At 45.0% G+C, this 14210-nt stretch overlaps 1 long non-coding RNA gene across 1 annotated transcript; it reads right to left on the minus strand.

Moving 5' to 3' along the window:
- Positions 1-1855: 1855 nt before the first annotated feature.
- Positions 1856-6990, minus strand: LOC118551487 (uncharacterized). The gene is made up of 3 exons (XR_004925079.2): positions 6857-6990; positions 4920-4993; positions 1856-2202 (listed from the first exon to the last, which is right to left on the minus strand). It is a non-coding gene; the product is annotated as an uncharacterized LOC118551487 (long non-coding RNA).
- Between the last annotated feature and the right edge of the window lie 7220 nt (positions 6991-14210).

A 14210-nucleotide genomic window follows, 5' to 3' on the forward strand; every position in this document is an offset into this window, starting at 1 on the left:
TTTTCTTTCTTTCTTTCTTTCTTTCTTTCTTTCTTTCTTTCTTTCTTCTTTCTCTTTCTTTCTTTCTTTCTTTCTTTCTTTCTTTCTTTCTTTTTCTTTCTTTCTTTCTCTCTCTCTCTTTCTTTCTCTTTTTCTCTCTTTCTTTCTGCCAATACCACAATGATCTTCTGATTACTGTAGCTTTATAGTAAGTCCCAAAGTCAGGGATGGTCAGCCCTCTGACTTTGTTCTTCTCCTTTATATTGTATTGGCTCTTCTGGGTCTTTTGCCTCTCGATATAAACCCTTGAATCAGCTTGCTGACATCCTCAAAAAGACTTACTAGGAGGGCGCCTGGGTGGCTCAGTTGGTTAAGCAACTGCCTTCAGCTCAGGTCATGATCCTGGAGTGTCTGGATCGAGTCCCGCATCGGGCTCCCTGCTCGGCAGGGAGTCTGCTTCTCCCTCTGACCCTCCCCCCTCTCATGTGCTCTCTCTCATTCTCTCTCTCTCAAATAAATAAATAAAATCTTTAAAAAAAAAAAAAAAAAAGACTTACTAGGATTCTGATTGGGATTGCACTGAATCTATAGATCAAGTTGAGAAGAAATGACATCTTGACAGTATCGTATCTTCCTATCCATGCACATGGAATATCTCTCCATTAGTTTAGATCTTTGATTCTTTCATCAGAGTTTTGTATTTTTCCTCATAAAGATCTTGTACATATTTTATTAGATATATACCTCATTTTTAGGTGTAGATTTAGACCTCATTTGGGGGTTGCTAATGTAAGTGGCATTGTCTTTTCATTTCATTTTTTTAAGTAAGCTCTAGGCCCAACATGAGGCTTGAACTCATGACCCCGAGATCAGCGGTCATAATGCTGTACTGACTGAGCCAGCCAGGCACCCCTTATTTCAAATCCCACTTGTCTATTGCTGATATATAGAACAGTGTTGACTTTTATATATTAACCTTGTTTGCTGCAGCCTTGCTCTAACTGCTTATTAGTTCCAAGAGGTTTTGTTTGATTCCTTCAGTTTTTTACACAGATGATCATGTCATCTGTGAATGAGATAGTTTTATTTCTTTCTTCCTGGTTGGCATACTTTTTATTTCTCTTTCTTATCTTACAGTATTAAGTAGGACTTCCAGTACAATGTTGGAAAGAAGTAGTGAGAAGGGACATACTTGCCTTGTTCCTAATCTTAGCAAGAAAGCTTCTAGTTTCTCACCATTAGGTGTGGTGTTAGCTGTAGGCATTTTGTGGATGTTCTTTATCAAGTTCAGGAAGTTCTCCTTTATTCCTAGTTCTTTGAGAGTTTTTATCATGAATAGGTATTGGTACATTTTTAATTAAAATCACTTATGGTTTTTTCCTAGTACTTTTATGGTTTTTTTAAAATTTATTTTAAAAATTATTTATTTCTGTATGTATTTATTCTGTATGTAATCTTTGCACCCAATGTGGGGCTCAAACTCATGACCCTGAGATCGAGAGTCACATGCTCTACTGTTTGACCCAGCCAGGCACCCCACTTTTATGGTTTTAACTTAAAAATTTTGGCTCTTTTCTTTTTCTTTTTTTGCTTTGGTATACGTTGCCTTAACGGTATTTTGTTTTGTTTTGTTTTAAGATTTTATTTTTAAGTAATCTCTACACCCAGTGTGGGGCTTGAACTCACAACCCTGAGATCAAGAGTCACGTGTTCCACTGACTGAGTGGCCAGGTGCCCCAGTCTTTTATTAATTAGAATCTGAAAGAATTTTCAGAGGAAGGAGATACAGAGGAGGAGACAAAGGAGGAGGGAGGGGAGGACCAAGGGTGGGAAGAGAAGAGGAAGAGAATTTGAGAGGAAGGATGAATCTAGGGAAATGGCAATTGGTCAGAAGGGAAGTGTGGAACAAATGGAAGAGCACCAGGTTGGCATTTTATTTCAGCAGAATGTGGCACAAAGATTTGGGTTCCAAGGTTGGAGGTGTTTGACACCCGTGGGTGGTGGGAAGGGCGCTGGCTTCCACTGCTGGAGCCAGAGCTGGGGAAGAATCTCCTGCTGACGCTCTGATACACATAGACACATTTCAGGGAGATTCGTCATGGCCATTCTCCTTCCTATGTCCTTCCCCAGATGCCCGCCCTGAGGCGGAGCCATACCAGACCCGCATGACAGGGGCTGTGTGGGCCTGACGGACGGCAGGCTGGGCACTGCTGGGCCAGGGTCCTGGAAGAAGACAGATTCAGATTGTCAGTCACAGGAAAGACCCATCAAGAGTTTCCTTTTCCCCTCCAGCCTGGCCCTGCTTTGTCTTCTAGAGCTACCTCCAGAACCCCTCTTTCTACAGGAGAGAGGGTCCAACAATTGGAAGGGGCTTTCCATCTCACCCACTCCAAACCCTCTGAGCCTTCATGGCCACCTCAAGCACGCCCACCTTCCCTGGTCCTCCCCCAACCCAGGGCCAAATTGCTCCTTTCTTGGCTCTTTCTTTTAAAATGGCACACCCCCCCCCACCCCGTTGCCCAGCATCCCCCTTCTCTTCCTTGGTTTCTTGATTTTTTCACGTGGTACATTTCAGATCCTGACAGGTTCTATGTCTTCTTTATTTATTTGCTTTTTGTCAGTTTCCTCAACCAGAATGGAAGCTCCACACAGGTATGCAGGCCTTTTGTCTCTTTGTTTGCTATTCCATTCCCAGGACCTACCACAGTGCCTTGTTCTTTATAGCTTTCAGTAAGTACCTGTTGACTAAATAAATGCATAAATGTGAGGTACTTCTCTTTGTCAATTAATTCAGTCAGGCTTGTGTACATTTTTAAAATTATATTTGTTTCCTTTACCACAATTTAAAGATGGAGATCCTGCCTCATTTGAACAATGTTCATTCATTTGATAAATATTTATTGAGTGGCTACTATATGCCCTCTGAGCACTGTGGGAAGCATAAGAGATACAGACTTGGCCCCTATTCTCATGAAATTTGCAGCCCAGCCATGAACACATATGACTAGGGAATAAAAATTAAATGGGATGATTATTTTACTAGGAGATTCACCCTTCCACAGGATTAATGTAGCGCCTGACACTAAATTTTTATTGAACCAAATACTCCTTCAATGCAAGAGATGATACTGATGTCATATTCCTACTGAGAGATTATAGGGAAATTAATTTCATGCTTGTTTTCAACTGCTCCCATTTCAACCTCAGAATTAAAGTAGAAGTAAGAAACATTAGTCTAGTGACACACTTAAACCAAGCTAATATGAATCTTAAATCGGTTTACGCATTAATATGATTTGGGCATCTGGTGTCTCCCAGAGGACCCGGTTATGTGTCCACTGCCTGACCACAAGTACATGTCCTTGGCTCAGCAAATGACTCGACAGCCGTGAAGTATTGTCTCTCTCTGAAATCGGACGAAGTTCAGCAACCCAAATTCAACTGCCTTCTCCTCTTCTCTCCCTAGAATCTTCTCTACTGAGGATTTTCCAACCTTGAGTGAAAAGCTCCCCATCTGGACTAGTGTGATGGTTGCGTGCTCAGCTGATGCCATATTCCTTTATTGTGTGGCCCCACCCAGACTCTGGCAGCACATCTGTGGTTGACAATAAGTCTGAGTTCACATTTTGGCTCCACCATAGGCATTGTCATAAGAACTGAATGCAGGCCCAAAGGATTGTAAACAAGGAGCTATTCAGCAACAAATATCAAAAAGAAAAGAAAAAAAAAAGCTGTTTGTTTTTCTCTGTTCTTTCTAGTTCCTTAAGATTCCTTCACGGGTCTTCATGAAAACCCTCTACCATATTGGTTTCCTCCTAAATGCTCAAAGGCTTCTCTGGAGAGAGACGGCAGCTACATTAATCTTGGGGAAGGATGAATTTCCTAGTAAAATAATCATCCCATTTAATTTTTATTCCCTAGTTATCTGTGTTCACGGCTGGGCTGCAAATTGGGAGAAAATGTATTCCCTCCAGCATGTCGCCCTGTTGAACTTGGTCCAGCTGCCCCAACGTGAGATAGTGGAGTGTGGAGAGATAGGCCAAGACTCTAAGAACAATGCCGCTGTGGTCACCAACAGGAGAATGGGGGTTGGGGGTGGGGTCACTGGAGTGGCCAAGCAGAGCACTGGTCCCTCCTGCCTGCTGATGAAGGGCTCAAGTGTCATTGGGGAGAATTATGGGCTGGTAGAGGGGCGCCTAGAGAGAGTGAAGAAGCAAATGGTGTTCCTGGGGCAATCCTGCTCTTCTCAGAGCACTCCCGTTCATGCAAGCACCTCTGCTCCATGTTTTCTTCTTCCTCCTATCCACGGGGCTTCTGGAAGGTCTCCCTCTGAGCTTCTCTTTCCCTGAGTCTGACCATATTCACTTTGGAGTCCTTAGGGACTCACAATGTTCAAGATGTGGGTCTTGAGCATACTGCTTATCAAGGTGGATCATTCAGCCTCTGTGGCCCTGGGGTACACACAGAAAGGTGACAAAAGCCACAGTTTGTTCACATAGGGTCCACAAACAGGGGTGCATGTATTTTCTTCTCAAAATATACATGATACTGCTTACTTTTCCGTTAGTGGAGTGACCCACTCATCCTAGTCTGGCAAGGATTTTCCTGATTTTAAAATTGAAAATCACACATCTTTCCATCTCAGGCAAATCAGGATGGTTGGTTACTGTCCCTGCAAGGGAAATTTGGAAGATTTCCATATGTTCTCTTAGGTGGGTCTGCGTTCCCATGACCTCTATATCCCCTGAATGGAGCCTCCAGCCTCACACATGGCAGATAGGGGCTCAACGATGATTTGGGAGGAATCCCCCTCTGGTAGTGCGGATGCGGTGTGCTGACCATCATGCTGTCTCAACAGTGCTCTCAAATGGAAACCTTGCATGTAGGACATAGCTGAGCGAGAGGTAAGTCAGAGCCCATAGGACAGCGATCTTGCCTACCTGAAAGACTGAGAGGTGCCTGGAGCTCTGGAGCCCCCTGGCTCAGATCCTCCCCCACTGGCTGGCAGGACACCCTGGGCAAGAGCAGAGACAGGCAGAGCCTTGATTTCCTCATGTCCAACAGCGGGAGTCCCTACCCCTTGTGATTGCAAGAATTAAGTGATAATATAAACAAAGAGCCCGGCATAGGGCCTGATGTACTAAACAACCACCCAACATTACCCCTTATCATTATTCATGGTAGTAGTAACCAACCAGGCTATTTGTAAATGGGGCCTGTGTTTTCTAATACGTTTAGAACTCAAATTACGTGAAGGCAACTCTCTCCAGTCTCTCCCTCCTTGGGAGCTTTTTACTATGGCTCGTTTATATAAACTTTGCTTTGCTGCCCATCCAAAAAAAAAAAAAAAAGTGTTCTTTCTTTCTCACTCTCAAATAAATAAAAATCTGTTTTGGAACCAGCAGGGGGAGGGGAAGGGGCAGAGGGAAAGGGAGAAGCAGACTCCCCACTGAGCAGGGAGCCCGACATGGGGCTCGATCCCAGGACCCTGAGATCATGACCTGAGCCGAAGGCAGGAGCTTAACCAACTGAGCCACCCAGGCGCCCCTAAATAAATAAAATCTTAAAAAAAAAAAAAAATCAAATTACGTGGGTGAAACACAAAGCCCTCTGAAGACAGGAATAGATGATATGTGAAAACAGCCTGTATTTGGATTAATATTTAAAACATTCAGTTAATAAATAAACTCCAAAGGGGAAGAATGACTTTATCTCAATTATTTGAAAAGGTGGTGGAAATATTTCATAAAGAACAACCTTGATTGGCAGAAGATTGATGGATTAAACGGAATGGTCCCTTCAGTCTCTGGGTTTTAGAGACTTTCCCACCGTTATAAAGCTGTATGTGTCTCTGGGAAATAATTTGATATAGTTTCATGGTGAAGGAGTGAATTTTCCTGGTTTATAGAATACGAGGCCAAAGGAGAGAAATGGCTTGGTCTCCAGTTCACCAACCTCAGCCTGTCTGTAATAAATGGTAACGTTTATTATTCATAAAACAAGACAAATTTGAGCCTCATTTAGGATCTCTCAGGACTAAGGGGCAATTTGGACACAACCTATTTATAGCAGTGAGTAAAAGATTGTGAAATGGGAGCACGACTGATTTATTTTAAAGGCATTGCAGATTTGTCTCATCTGAAACATTCAGTTTGGCTAAGGAACATCAGTTCCTTTCCTAAAGCTTTGACAAAAATCATAGAAAGATGTTGCCTGGCTCATCTATCACAAAATAGGGCACATATGCCCCCACAAAGTCACAATTACCTATTTATTCTGGGATTAGACATAGGGCTAGACCAAGAACAGATTAAAATGATCTGACTTCATTAGCTTAATTAGGGAGTCCCAAATTAGATTTTTGCGGCTAAATTCTTCAGTCACTCAGGGCGAGCAGCTGTTGCCAGGCGCCGGCCTCAAAGGTAGAGCTCCCAGCGTGGTCTGGCGAGCCCCTGGCCCTCCCAAAGCTGACCTCAATGAGGACTGCGGGAAGCCCATGGGGCCACATCCTTGCGGCCCTGCGTTGCTTTGACCTGAAGAGCCATTTCAAACATTGTTTCCAGCAGAGGCCCCACTGACCTTCTCCATTATTACTGAGACATGTGTTTAGTTCTGCAGCAGGACTGGCTGCATAATCTGTGGGGCCCAGTGCAAAATAAAAATGCAGGGCTCCCTGTTCAAAAAGTGTTTGCCATTTCAAGACGCAGCAGGAGGACATGAGCCCAGCACGGGCCCTGTGCTGTGGGCCATGCCCAGAAGCTGGCCCTGCCTTGCAGTCTGAACCATTCACAAACTCACCATCTAGGATGTGGTCCCTTCTCTCACGTTCTCACATACCCTCTACAGATAGGTCCCTCCTTACAGTGGTTCAACTTACGATTTTTGACTTTACGATGCAGTGAAAGCAGTATGCGTTTAGTAGAAACCGGACTTTGGATTTTGAATTTCAGTCTTTCCCTGCGCTGGTGATCTGCAGTGAGATCCTTCTCCCGATGCTGGCAGCAGCTGCAATCCCTTGTCCAGGCATGCTGTCACTAGAGTAAACAACCAATACGCAGACAACCATTCTGAACCCAGACGACCATGCTATTTGTCACTTTCAGCACAGAACTCAATACATTACAGGAGATATTCATACTTTGTTATAAAATAGGCTTTGTGTTAGATGATTTTGCCCAACTGGAGGCTAGTGTAAAGGTTCTGAGCACCTTTATGGTAGACTAGGCAAAGCTACGATGTTCGATAGTTTAGGTGTATTAAATGCATTTTCAATTTATGATATTTTCAATTTATGATGGGTTTATTGGGACTTAATCCCATCATAATTGAATAAAGATCTGAACTCAGGAAGTGATGGCTGAGGTCCATAGTAAGTGCATTTTGTACATAATGCATACACGATTGGATTATTTACCAGGTGGGCACGATTTTTTTTATCTTGATATACATAAATACGGCATGATACAATCCCTAGAAGTAGTATTCACGAAAGGAAATGCACTATCACAAACCAAAAAATACCAAAAGGTACACCAGCCTACGGGTTGATTATCATTGAATGACTTCAAGATAGCCTGGAAAACATAAATACCATTTATAGAGTTCTGGAAGCCTAAAAATTCAGAGCTATCATCTGATTAAACAACAACAACAACAAACCTTGAGGCTTAGCAAGCTCATGGACCAAATTCTGCGACAGAAATTTTGTCAAAGATCTTTCTCAGCAACAGTAAATTCTATTCCTTGGGCATCATAGTGTCCAATGCAGCAGAGACAGAATCCCCAGACAAGCAAGCCAGAGAGTCGTTTGGAATGTTATCAAGCGAGCTATGTGCCAGGAGTGGCATCCAGTGCCAAGCAAGTTAAAGATCAGTCGAGCAAAGTGTCAAGCAACTATCTTGATAACCTGTCTCCTTATAGCTCCTTACCCACAGCCTTTCTCTGTCCCTCCTTTCTGCTTCTACATTATCCTTTCTTGGCCATTTCATGCACCCCCGTGCTTTGAGTCTTATCTCCAAGAAGAAGACTCAGGCTGGGATCCCAGCCCTGGTGTCCCTGGGTGTTAGCTGTGCACCTGCATGTACCTGAGAGGTACCTCCACCCTTGGGTGCCAGGTGCACCTGAAATTCAGTTAGAAACCAAGAGCAGCTCCCCACTCTCCTAGTCATGAAACCTCAGCACGCTTTAGTTCCCTTTCCTCTTTCCTCTCTTTTTCGCATTCAACCAGAAAATGACAATCATGGCTCCACACCCAGAGGGTTTCTCGAATCTAGTTTCTTTTCCCATCTAGAGACAGACCTGTGACCGACCTCCAAGTCCCGGCTTTGCCTCCTTCAGCCACCTGCAATAGACAGCAGTAAACTGTCTTCAGCTCCAACACCCTCCTGCTCAAAAACCCTCAGCCCACAGAGTAAATTCTTGCACTTGGCACTTATAGCTTCCTGAAACTGATCTTAATCTACCTTCAGATTTTCTCTTCCAGCAAGGACTCCTTTGTGTGGATCTTACCCTCCAGCCCAAACCACCACTCGTGACTTTTGAATACACTTGATGCTTTCCTGTCCCCGTGGTATTCCTATCCCATTTGCCAGCACTTTTCCTAGAAAGACTTCCTCCCCTTGTATGCTCACCAAGACTCTCATCCTTCACAGTTCAACACATCTGGGCCTGCTCCATGGAAGCACTCCTAGATTGCCCCAGGCAGTGATCGTTTTCCCTGTTGGAAAGTTTTAATTCCTCTGTGTTGTACTTCTCAAGGCACTTGTCACATCTGGTCAGATGCAGAATCTTCCGTTTTAGCTTTTACAAGCAGCTTTGAGGATAGGCCTTTTGTCTTACTTTCCTTTACTGAGCTCAGTAAATTACTGACTCAATAGTAGTGATTAAATGTAGCAGTGGTCATCATAGATGTCACATCCAGTTTTGCAATGGTTACTGTTTAACTTAGGAGGGCTGAGAACTCAGTCTGTTAGCACACGATGCCTCCTCCCACTCCTCTCAGTTGCCCCCACCTTAGTCCAAACCACCAGCAGCCCTCCTTGGATTGCTGAACAGCCCCTAACTGGCCTCCCCATGTCCTCCTTGTCCTCCAAATCTAACCTCCACATGTTGGCCAGGAGGTATTCTGAAAATGTCAGTTCTTATCACCCCCTTATTTAGAACCTTCCAGACTTTCTACAGAGGAAGGGCTTAGATCATACTCTGGTTGGAAAGGAAGACTAGGAGAATTGTCTTGATGCCGTATTTGTGCCCCAAGAACAGGGTATAAAAAGTTGAGGCTTCCCCAAACCACCTGGCTGCTGGGACCTGGTTCCCTGCTGGAGTGTGCCAAGTGAGAAGAACCAGAAAGGAGGCAGAGCCCGGGTCCTGCCTTGGTTTGGAATCTACCAGAGGGTTCTCCCTCTTGCTCCCCTCTCCTTCCTTCTTTCGTGACGGTTCCCTTCCTGACTCTCAGTTGCGCTGGCTCTTCCTTCCTGGGGGCTGCACGTGGAGCCGTGGTCCCTTTCTTTTCCAGTACCTCCCTCCATCTGTACAAGAACAGAGAAGTCTTGCCTGGCTTCTCAGGCAGGCGTTGCTCCTGTCTGCGAGGGGGGAGTGGGGAGAAACAGAAGCAAGCTCAGGAGATCTAATGTATGAAGTGAGAGGAGCCGTACTCTGGAAACACAACGTTTCACACATGAATGAGGGCAATCCCCCTCAGTGGGAGTGACAGAGCACCGTCATGCTCACAGGTGCAAGAAGAAACTCTTCTCAGCTTATGCAGAGAACCAACCTCTTGTAAAGATTTAAAGACATGAAAGAACAGTGTCTGCTCGCACCACCTACAAGCAATTTCGTGCACATCATTAACGGGGAAAACGTTTTCTTCCAGTGCTTTGTGTTGCTGGAGGGAGGAAGAGAAGAGAGAAAGGAATCGGGGCGCCGCCCACCGATAAGCTCTGTGTCTATCCTCGGACGAGCTGTGAATAGCTGTTGTGCTCCCCACACATCCACGACAGTTAGGTTGTGTGTGGCTGCGAGGTATTTCCGTGAAAATTCCGAGAAATGGCTTCAGACGGAAATACCCGTGGCCCTTCCCTGTGCTCACGGATCCTCACGTTTCCCCAGGAAACCGGCCCGTGAGCTGCACAGAGCCTCCTTGTTTACATCTGGGGGGATGGTGGTAGGTTAGTCGGAAGCTAAATGTTGAGCAGAGGTAAAAAAAAAACACAAAAAAAAAACAAAGGGAGTTTGCCCAGGTTAACTCCCTTAGTCTTGCTAGGCTTACAAAAGAAGCTAAGGGCGTACATTACACAGCGCCCCTGGCGGTCAAGCCCGAGGGGAGGTAAGCTGCCGCCTGAGCGCCGGGAGGAGACCAGCAGGTGCATCCTGCGCGTCGCAGGCACAGGTGTCCAACCGGCGGAAGCCCTGTCCTGCCGGAAATCCTGCGCAGGCGCCAGGTGTCACGGAGGCAGTCTGCCAACAGGACGAGAAGTCAGATCACTAGTCAAGCTTCCACTTGCAGGCTGGAGCTCATCCACGCAAAGCAAGGGGGGCCGGGCACCATTTAGGAGCGCACCCGCCGCATAGGGCAGGGGTGGTAGCCCGCCTTTCCTGTGCCACGCTGGCTTTTCTTCACTTCTTGACTTTCCAAATTATATTACTCTCCCAAGAACTTGGACTCCAAATACTTTCATTATCTTTAAAGACTTGGAAAATGTAGCAATGTATATAAAGAAGAACGAAAATCTCAGACCCCCATGACCAGAGATGGCCACTGTTTCTGTTTGATTAAACTTGCTCCTTGATGCATATTGTTTTACATAGTTGAGATGATACTGGGTAGAATTTTAAGATTGTATCTTGCTTTTTTCCTGCTTAGCTTGTGTTATCATAAGCATTTTCTCATGTCATAAAAAATTCTTCCTACAGTAATGTGAGGGGGAAATGTATATTATTAGCAACTGACACAAGAATTCCTTTTAGGGAAAAATTCGCCTTTATTGAGAAGAAAGCTCTGGGGAGGAGTGGGGGGCATACTTTGTCAGTTACTCCAGGGAGCAAGTGTGTGAGAGTGAGGGGGAGCCGGCTTGCGCAATCTGAGCCCCCTTGATGGCTCCTCACGACAGTAAATCATCCAAATCACAAAATGCTTGTGGGGAGAGTGGAAGCTGAATTAGGCAGCCCCGGACAGAGCATTGGCAGGAAAAAAGCACTTGGAAGGAAGCTCTTGGTAATCTACACAATTAGTGGGAAAGAATTGCCTTGTCGTAAATTGTGGAGCGGAGAACCAGGCCATGTTCATCAGATATCTGCAAGACAAGGGGAGGACCTCTCGGTCCCAGAGCTGATATCAGGTTGACGCTCACAGTCTTTTGATGGTTGTCTAGTGTTCCATTAAATGGCACTATCATTTAAGTAACATTTTGAATAACTTTGTATTTAGGTTAATTCCTTGGACATGGAAAGCACTAGGTCAGATGGTATAAGCATCTTAAAGGAATCCGTTACACCACCACCTGGTTGTTTTCAAGAATGTCCGCAAACAGGGAGTGTGACAGCCATTTCTTTGTGTCCTCGCTAGCACTCACCTGCTATTTAGAATCCGCTCTACCAGCCACCGCCTCCAAGAACCTTTTTTTTTTATTCTGCCCAAGTAGAAATAATTTGTCTTATAAAGCTTGTAATGCCTCACTTTCATCCCCTAAAGGCAGGGGTTCTATTATTGTCATTAGCATACACACGTCCCCCTTGAACTATACTGTAAGCCGTCTGAAGGTAGACTCTGCCTTTCTTACCCTGCCGTGCCATCAGTATTGCAGGACAGCAGGAGCCCACATTGCCCGAACACAGGGGGCAGCACCTGCCACTCTCACGTTGTGTCTCCTGACCCAGATTCGTAAGGGGATCAGGTTCTAAGAGCTGTTGCGATTCAATTCCGTGACTCCGCCACTGAGACAATCTCTGGGGAGGTCTGGAAAACAGACAAGTGCCAGGAGGCTGCCAATGGGTGAACAGTGTGCTGGTGTTCAGGAACAGGCCGGAGGTGGGGGCGGTGGGGCAGAGTCCAGCGCGGCGCCCTAGCAGAATGATTCGGGGAGGGGAGGCTGTGATCACCAGGAGTCAGCCGGGGCTCAGTGAGAGCCTTCGGACTGACCTAGTTTCTTTTGCTGCCAGTACTCTGGTTGTGGCACACACCAGAGAAATGCGAAGAGAGGGACATCTCCGGAACCTGGTGAACGTGCTAGCAGTGGTTCTTCTGACCCTCCTGAGACAAGGTGTGAAAAGGTGGGTTGGATGCAAAGCAAGACAAGTTAGTGAATCCACAAATGCCTGAACAAATCTGCCCTACCGGTTTGCAAACGTGCAGATCAATGGCCAGATGTTAGCGTGGAGAGAGGTTTTTTTAAAGTGACGTTCCTCAGAGCTTTCTGCTTGTCTCTGAATGGTGGGCCCGTAGTCTTGTCAGGGACTTGGAAAAAGATGTGGAAGGAAGAGGTAAGTCATGAGCCAAACGTAGGTTTGGCTGAAAACCGCAGAGGAGCAGGAAATTAGTGGAACACAAAATTAGGATCTAGAAAGGCCAGATGAATCAGAGCATCAGGCCAAATTCCATAAAATGAAATTTAACGTGGGTCCCTCAAAATAATTGCACAGGGATGGAGTGAGAGGTAACACCTTTCAGGTGACAGAATTTCTATGTGATGCCGTGTGGCAGTCAAATTCCCCTTTGATTCAATATCCATATCTAGAAGACCGGAGGTGATGGTCAGTCTGTTCTGTGTGCCTAGGCACACCCTGGAATAGGACACTAAATTCTCGGGTCCGTCACGGGAAAATGATAGAATGATAAGGAACAGTTCAAGAACAAAGAAGGCTACCCTAAAAAACCAAAGTCTCAGAGATACTTGAAAGGTAGTTTCTGGAAGAGGTGTCATTTGGAAGTATGTATGAACTTATTTTCTAGAAAAAAAAGAAGTTGCAGCAGTTTTGGTAGATGGTATTCTCTCTGATGGCCATAATAAGCTTTCTCATCTCACATGTTCTTTTATGCTATGGTCTTGCCACTCTCCAATAAAGACACTGAGTTTAGTTATCCTTCCCTTGAATCTAGGCCACCCTGGGACTTATTTTGACCAATAGAATTTGGTGGATATGGTGATATATAACTTCTGAAGCTGGCCCTTACCAGTTAGGCAGCTTTCACCTTTGCTGATTGAAATGCTCAATTTTGGGGTCCAGTTCTAGCCGCCTTCACATTGCAATCCATGACAGACCTCGGTGGATGCCAGGTGGAGCTGAAGATTCACCTCACTGAACCCTGACAAAATATCTGATCCACAAAATTGTGAGCAAATAAGACGGTCATTGTTTGAAGCCACTAAGTTTTAGAGTGGTATGTTACTCAGCAACAGATCATCAAAACAGTGATTAAGAAGGTAGACTGTGGAGCCAGACTGTTTGCTAGATATTACATCTTGAGCAAATCATTTATCTTCTTTGCCCCAGTTTCCTTTTCTGTAAAATAGGGAGGGTAAACCTCACAATTACTGTGAGGATTAAATAAGGCATGAGAATCCCTTGGAATAATACCTGGCCCATAAAAACTGGTCAGTACTAGCGTAGTAATAGGACTAAGGGGTGTAAGCTGTGAAGATACAAAATAATTCAACTCTATTTTTAAAAAATTCTCAAGTAGAATTGTCCAAACATGGAGTAAGCTGCTTCTGGATGTGGTGAAGCCCCCTTCCCTGGAGATTTCCAGTCATGAATGGGTGGCTGTTTGTAGAGTTTGGGGATTGATGACCCCGTCAACCTTAAGATTGTATGTCCTGTCATGTTGGGGCCAAGTTTTTGATGGAGGAGGCACTCAATGTGTTCAATACGCTTTTCTTGAATTGACTTGAGCTAGATATAGAAGAAAGATGTACTCATCTGGCTAGATCATTAGAATTTTGAGATTACCAACATATTTTACTTGGCATAATGTTTTCTCATCAACCATTAATGTTCCTGTACACATCCTTATGAGGTCAGCATCACCATTCCTGTAAGATGAAAGACTTAAAGCAGAAAAGCTAAGTGGCTTATTAATTATTGAACGAACTGCTTAGAGCACCTTTCTGCTTGTGAATTCAAGGCTGGAACACGAGGCCCAAGCCACTCAGCTTCCTTGCGCAGGAAGGTGGTACAGAGATCGTCCCAAGCTCCCCAAATACAGGGGCGAAAAGGCACAAAGACACAGGACAGAT

This window comes from Halichoerus grypus, chromosome 4 (assembly GCF_964656455.1).
Source record: "Halichoerus grypus chromosome 4, mHalGry1.hap1.1, whole genome shotgun sequence".
NCBI lineage: Eukaryota > Metazoa > Chordata > Mammalia > Carnivora > Phocidae > Halichoerus > Halichoerus grypus.